Raw genomic sequence first — 8,443 nt, 5'->3', positions numbered from 1 at the left:
GTGTGTGCATATAATTATTATATGTGTATGATATAATATAATTATATGCACACCCATATAATTATTATATGTGTGTGCATATAATTATTATATGTGTATGATATAATATAATTATATAATACACACATATAATGCATATATATATATATATATATATATATATAATAAATCTTACAACATACAGTAGTAAAGATTGCAAATTTTACAGCCAAGGAAACAATCCTGAGAACAACCAGGAAAAAGAGTTTCCTCATATATGGATGGAGGAACATCAGAATAACATCAGACCTGTCCACAGAAACCTGGCAAGCCAGAAAGGGCTGACAAGGCATATTCAGAGTACTAAATGAGAAGAACATGCAGCCAAGAATACTATATCCAGCAAGGCTGTCATTCAGAATGGATGGAATGATAAAGAAATTTCAGGACAGGCAGAAACTGAAAGAATATGCAACCACCAAGCCAGCCCTGCAAGAAACATTAAGGGGGATTCTGTAAACAAAGAGACACCCCCAAGAGTCACATAGACCAGAAAGAAACAGAAAATCTATAGAAGCAGGGACTTTACAGTCAATATAATGCCACTAAATTCATACCTTTCAATAGTTACTCTAAATGTAAATGGGCTGAATGATCCCATCAAAAGAAAGAGAGTTGCAGATTGGATAAAAAAAAAAAAATAGGACCTATCCATATACTGTCCACAAGAGACTCATTTTGAACCTAAAGACATCTCCAGATTGAAAGTGAGGAGATGGAAACCGTCTACCACGCTAATGGACCTCAAAAGAAAATTAGGTTATTCCCTCCCTTCCCTTATGGTCTTCTGTGCTCTTCCTTATGTTCCACATATGAGTGAAACCATATGACAATTGTCTTTCTCTGCTTGACTTATTTCACTTAGCATAATCCCCTCCTGTTTCATCCACGTTGATGAGAATGGTGGGTATTCATGTTTCCTGATGGTTGAGTAATATTCCATCATATATATGGACCACATTTCATGAACTGAACATAATAAAAAAATTAAATAAAAATCTTTGGACAAATAAAAAGAGCAAGAAGAGGGAGAAGCAGACTCCCCACCAAGCAAGGAGCCCAATGCAGGACTTGATCCCAAGACACTAGGATCATGAACCAAGCCAAAGGCAGAGGCTTAAGTGACTGAGCCATGCAAGTGCCCCTATTTCAAGTATTTTTTACTTATTTTAATAAAAAGACATAACCATCCTATTTTATAATATTAAAAATAGAAACCTAGGGTAGCAATCCTCATATTAGACAAATTAGATTTCAAACCAAAGACCATAATAAGAGACATAGAATGATACTGTATTATATTTGAAGGATATATCCAACAAGAGGATCTAACAATTATAAATATCTATGCTCCCAACATGGGAGCAGCCAATTACATAAGCCAATTGTTAACCAAAATAAGGAAACATACTGATAATATTTTAAAAGTAGGAGACAGCAATGGACAGGTCATCTAAGCAGAAGCTCAACAACAACAACAAAAGAGCTTTGAAGGACACATTGGACCAGATAGACATTTTCTCCAACGTCATACAAATGTCAATAAACACGTGAAAAAATGCTCAACATCACTAGCCATCAAGGAAATATAAATCAAAACCACAATGAGATACCACTTTATATCAGTTCGAATGGAAAAAATTAACAAGGCAGGAAACAGCAAATGTTGGAGAGGATGTGGAGAAAGGGGAACCTTCTAACACTGTTGGGGAATGCAAGCTGGTACAGCCACTCTGGAAAAAAAAAAATATGGAGGTTCCTCAAGATGTTAAAAATAGAGCAATCCTGTGAGTCAACAATTGCAATACTAGGTATTTACCCCAAAGATACAGGTGTGGTGAGAAGAAAGGACACATGCACCCCAGTGTTCATAGCAGCAATGTTCACAATAGCCAAACTGTGCAGGGAAACAAGATGCCCTTCAACAGATGAATGGATAAAGAAGATGTGGAATATACAATAGAATATCACTCAACCATCAGAAAGGATGAATGCCCAGCATTTGCATTGACATGGATGGAACTGGAGGGGACTATGCTCAGTGAAATAAGTCGAGCAGAGAAAGATAATTATAATATGGTTTCACTCCTATGTCGAACATAAGGAATAGTATGGAAGATATTAGAGGAAGGGAGAGAAAACTGAACGGAAGAAATCATAGAGGGAAAAAAGTCATGAGAGACTCTGGACCCCAGGAAACAAACTGAGGCCTACAGAAGGGAGAAGGATGAGGGAATGGGGTAACCAAGTGATGGGTATTAAGGAGAGCATGTGTTGTGATCAGCACTGGGTGTTTTAAAAAATTAATGAATGTTGAATACTACACCAAAAGCTACTGATGTACTATATGTTGGCTAACTGACTGTACTAAATGTATATAAACATTTACTAGTCTCCTGCCCATGTTATATAGTAGTGTTGTAAAGGTTTTAGGACATGATGACTTTTAAAAACAGGGAATTATCCATTTTTCCCTGCATTCTCATATATTTTTCCCTTCACATTCAATCCTCATTAAATGGTAATTATTTGTGCTCACAATCTTGATTCCTTTAACCTCTGGAACTAGTTCATTATGGTCTCTCCCACTCCAACACCCCATGTCAGTGTACTTTGAAGCAGTCTTATCCTGCTGACACTTGGACCTCACAGCCCAATGTCCCAATTCCATTAGAACTCCATTTTGTTGAATAAATGATAAATAATTTCAAATTAAGGCTTTGTTTAATGATAAAGTGTTCATGTACATGTTAGCAAGCATGTTTTTTCAGCATCCAACAATGTTTCAACCCACAGGTTTCTTAGATCTGTGACCCCTATATTTTGCCTCCTAGTTAGCTGTTAACATATAAGCTTACCTGTGTTTAGATAGTAGCACTGGGGCATCTGGTACTGGAATGCAACAAAAAAGTTACTAACATCTAAAAAGAATCTGAAAACTTGTATTTTACATAAGACACAATCACAGTCAAATTTCTTACATACAGCCATTATTATCAATATATTTTCTTTCAATAGCAGTTATGGACCAACCTACCTGTGTCACTTCCCCCATCTCATTAAGACTTTGCTGCAACACTGCTTCCATAACCCAGTCTACTTCCAATTGGATATGATTAATCACAATGTCATCCTTGACCTTTCATAAAATTACAGAATGTGAGATCCTATAATGAACTTATAGATCACCTTCTTCCATTCTTATTTTTACAATTTGTAGAAACATAGCCCAGAAAGAGGAATTGGTTTGTACAGGACTATGCAGCTATTAAGATAAGACCCAGAATCACGTTCTCCTGACTCCTATTCTTCTACTTTGTCACACTGCTAAGGATCATCATCTGAAACAAGTCCCAATGGGATGAATATTTAGTTTCCCACTTTCCATAAGGGTCCCCCCCCATGATCCTCAAATGAAAGAATCTACCAAAGTTTAGTTGCATTAGGTATGATAATATATAAAATTACATTTATCTTACCAGGCTTATAATCAGCTGAAATTGCTATAGAAAAAAAAAAAAGCTTAATCTTTATTGGCCATTTTCATTTGTAATGTCTCTATTGATTTCACTGCCCAAGGATGAAGCCATGAGGCACTCTAGAAAATCTGCATGTTTATTGCCAAGGGTTTACTCAGAGTGTAATTTTAAAGAAGAGACACTGGGAAGATCAAAACCAACATGTAGACCCTGATATCTGATAGCCAGTCACCAGCCAGAAAATATTATATAAATTGAGAAGTTGTTCAAGACCAGACATTTCCAGGAGATGGCAGTATAAGGCAAGTCTGGATATAAACGAAATTGAAATTAATAAAAGAAAAAAAAAGTTTTCATTGTCTAAGAATATTTTTAAGATGAGATCATGCCACTACCTAAAACCTGTATACAAGGAAAATGCACTGATTTACAAGATCATGTAGGTCACCAGTGTGAGATCTACTAGGCAATGGCCACAAAACATTTTAAAGGAAATATTGTGAATAAATGCAACCCAAACACTTTGTTCTAAGTACTCCTAAGACCTCGAAAGTGTGTGGGCTTAGCAGGGAGATTACTTACATTTTCAAAGGAAGGTTCTAATCTTATTATGTGTAAGAAGACTTGCACAGAGTTGTAAGATTCACTTTTTAATGTCTGATATATATATATATATATATATATATATATATATATATATATATATCAAACACTGTGTGCTGGACATTATTACAAATTATTTCACTTAATCTCCATCCTGGTAAGTAACTACCATTATCCAAATTTTACATATAAGGAAACTGAGGTTTGAGAGTTTAAGTCACTTGCCCAGCAGACAATATTATGCATATAATCCCATATAACCTTTATTTCTTTAATAATTTTACCTTTTCCCTTGATACCTTGGTCCTTGATTCTTGATTACTTGAAAGTATGTTTACTTAAGAAACTGTAATAGAGACAGCATAGAGTTTTGCAGCACTGCCTAAAGAAAGATGCCCTCTTCGTTCTCAGATGAAAGGAAAACAATTCTGGGCTACCTAACTCATCAGTTAACATTGCAATTTTTTTCTGAGTTTCAATACAATTATGATTTACCTCTCTCTGATCTGGGATCCTGTCCTTTCAACATTATGTATGCTTCATTGGCAGATGTTAAAAAGCAAACACAAACTAGATGTGGAAACATACTGGATTTGCTTTTTGTCCAACACAAATAATTGGCTCCAAATGCAGTATTTCTATTATTATTCTGTGCCAAACAATCTGCTGTATTTGTTGAATTGAAGCCTTGGTTTCTCCTCATTTTATGTACATTTTGGTGAGCAGGATCACTGCATGCAATTTGTTCCACACATAGAAAGCAGCACTCAAATCTCTTTCATTCAATTTGCCTTTTCCCAATTTTTTTCCATTTTCTACAGTTTGAAGTGCAAAAAGAAAAAAAATTATGTCAGACCTTACCAGAAATCTTTTGGTTGCCTAGAAACCTCAGCAGACAACATTTTGTATTGATAGTTATCACAGTATGGGGTCTGACAATCTGCCTTTCAAGACCACATGTTCAATCCTCTATATTTCTTTTTTAAAAACTTTTATTTTTCTTCATTTTTTAATGTAAATTCAATTCAATTAACATACAGTGGATTGGTTTCAGAGGTAGAATTTAGTGATCCATTCTGTTTGTATTTCTATAGGTGCTTAGTCTCCAAAGAGCTGACTTAAACTCACCAAATTCACCAAAGACTGGCATCTAAACCAGAACATCGGGTCATCATGTAAAATGATAGTTATATTTGTCAAAGAGATCAAATTACTCATCTTCTGATCAGCTCATTCTCTCACAGTAGCTTATATAGAAAATCAAAACATAATCAGAAGCTAATTTATTGAGCACAGATACAGAACAAGTGCAGTGAGCTACACGATTTGACTGGTTAATGACATCAATACCTGGCTCTTCTACTTCCTAGCTGTGGGACTTCGGATAAGTTATTTAGCATCTCAGTACTTCAGTTCTCTCTTCTGTAAAATGGGGATAACAAATAATGCTTACTATCTTTGTGGGATTGCTGTTAGGAATGAATAAATGCAAAGTGCTCAGAACAATGCCTGGCACATACTAAGTGCTCAAAATGTTAACTATTGTTATTTTTATTATTTAATGTACCATCTACACAACAGAAATACCTTGAATTCTCTCCATTGGACCTCTCTGAATTGTCATTTGTGGACTCTTGTACATCTCTTTACCTTAGCACTTCCCAAGTTTTAAATAGCATCTGTGTGTGGATGACACCAAATCTCCATCATCAATAACTCTTCTGAGTTTCATACTTATATATTCAACAGCCATTTGGGCACCATCACCTAAACTGGTGCTTCCCATTTTTTTTTTAATGGTATGACACACATAGAAAACAAATAATTATACAACACATTGGGGTTAATGCATCCTGAGATGTGCAGCTCAGCCTGACCACTGGGGATTCTAGCTGCTCTACAAAAAGCCTAACCATGCTGAAGGCTGAGAAGATCAGTGTTTCCATATCTTGTAAGCTATTTGGATCAGACAAAGCTTCAACCTCAATGTCTTTCCAGGCACCTCACAGGCAATATGTCAAACACAAAGGGATAATTTTTTTTTTTCCTTAAGGGTAGATTGTCCACCCATGCACCTCATCTACCCAGATATTCAAGGCAGAAATTGGAATATTTTCTAGATTCTTCCTCTTCTTAACCTTCAATATTCGTCATTAAATTTTGCCAATTTTACCTATAAAATCTTTCTGGTCTCTGTAGCCTCTTTTCCATTCACCATGTTTAAACCCTAGTTTAACCCCTTATCTCCACTGCTGTAATAGCCTTCTAAGCTATTGTCCTACCCTGCTCTCCCATCCCTGGTGAAATCTATTCTTTACACAACTGCCATGGTAATCTAAAACACAGGTTTCACCTTGTCATACCTTTGCATAAAATCCTTCAATGTCTGCCCATATTTTAGAATTGTGGTCCCAAAACTTTTCCTCTGAAATATAATGCAAGAAATAAAACCCTTTACACAAACCCTAAAAGAGAGTAAGGGTGGAGGATAATGACAAGGAAATTCTTTGAAGTCTTGTGTTTTATCTTTAACTTGTTCACTAGCAATTTTGAACTCCATATGATAATATATGTTTATTTTAATACAAAAATAATGTTCTAAGTTATATATCAAAAATAAAATGGATGCCTTATAAAAACACACCATATTTGTCCTGTGCCTTGGCATATGTGTTAACTTGTCTTGAAAACTTGAAAACCCTCACTGCAAAAAATTACCAAAGGATAAGATCCAAGCTTCATAACCTGGCCTCTAAGGTCTTCATGATTTAGCCTCTGCTTATCTCTCCTTCTCCCTCTTTTTGTTCCAGTGGAACTGACCTCAGTGCATTTCTATGCCTATACCATACTATTTCTGTACTCTCTACCTACCAAGAAACCTGCCATCTACTCTTATCATCACAACTTCCATTTAATTCCTGGACAGTGCTAACTCCTCCTTTGAGATCGAGTGCACATGTCTGATCTCTCACATCCATCAAGATATCTCCCATGCTATGTCCCAGGCTAGTTTAGGTGCTATTCCTCTGTACTCCTTTAGCGCTGTGGGCTTATATTAACCAAAACACTTAACCCACTGCATTGATATTATCTTTTCTTTTAATTTTACATTTTTTGATTCCTCACTAAAATATAAGCTCTTCAAGAACAGATTCTGTATATATCATTGGCATACAAATATTAGTTTCAGCTTTTTAAAAATATAACTGAGTTCTGATCATCTTAGGCTTCCATGTGGACCAATTCCCTCTTTGATTGATGAATTCTTTCCTTAGAGTTTTAATATCATCAATCATTTTATAACAAAAAACTTTAGAACACAGTTGCATTTCTTTAATCGGTTATGTATTTCATACTGTACCTCTTTGAGAAAAACCCCTGAATATTTGGAGACACCTGCTATAGCCCACAAATATCACCCCCTTTTTGTTATATAGTGATTTTTTTTAAGTCAAAGCCATTTATCAATTATCTGGATAGAAGAGTAAAAAAATAGAAATATCACAAGTAACTGAAATAAATACTAAATAAATACATATCAGATAATAGCAGAGGAGAAAAGTAAAGCTAGAAATTAAAAAAAAAATCAAACTAATTCGGTATGTCACTGAATGGGCTCATTGCTTATACACCACACATCATCTACAGAAAGAAATACTTCTATCACATATCAAACTGTATGAAGATTTATATACAAAGAGTAGATTATTTGGCCACCTGTTATACTGCTAAGCCTGGATTCATCTAAACCTAATATATAAATAAAGAATGATGGAATCATGCTTATGGATCAGGAAGTCTAGAGATGTTTCTTTGTAATTTTCTTTTTAGTTTTTAATGATTTTATTTATTTTACAGAGAGAGTGAGTGCACGAGTTGGGGGAGGGGCAAAGGGAGAGAAAGAATCTCAAACAGACTCCACACTGAATGCAGAGCCTGGTGAGGAGCTCCATCAAAGACTGTGACGTGAGCTGAAATCAAGAGTAGGACCCTTAACCAACTGAACCACTCAGGTACCTCTCTGTAATTTTAAATTTCTCTCTGAAATATATCTGTTTTATTTCATTCTTTAAATGTTTGACACTTTTGTGCTATAGAATAGATTAAAATCATAGGATCTCCAGTCTTTTATATCTTTGAAATCTAATGTCACTCAAATGTAATTTATATGAAAGATACTTTGAAAATTAATCTCCACTGTGGTCTATAATGGACTAGTAATCTGTCATTTTTAGGCCATTTATTTTTTTTTTAATTTTTTATTTTTTATAAACATATATTTTATCCCCAGGGGTACAGGTCTGTGAATCACCAGGTTTACA

The sequence above is a fragment of the Mustela nigripes genome, chromosome X (genome assembly GCF_022355385.1).
Source record: "Mustela nigripes isolate SB6536 chromosome X, MUSNIG.SB6536, whole genome shotgun sequence".
Lineage (NCBI taxonomy): Eukaryota > Metazoa > Chordata > Mammalia > Carnivora > Mustelidae > Mustela > Mustela nigripes.
This window is presented reverse-complemented; position numbering follows the sequence as displayed.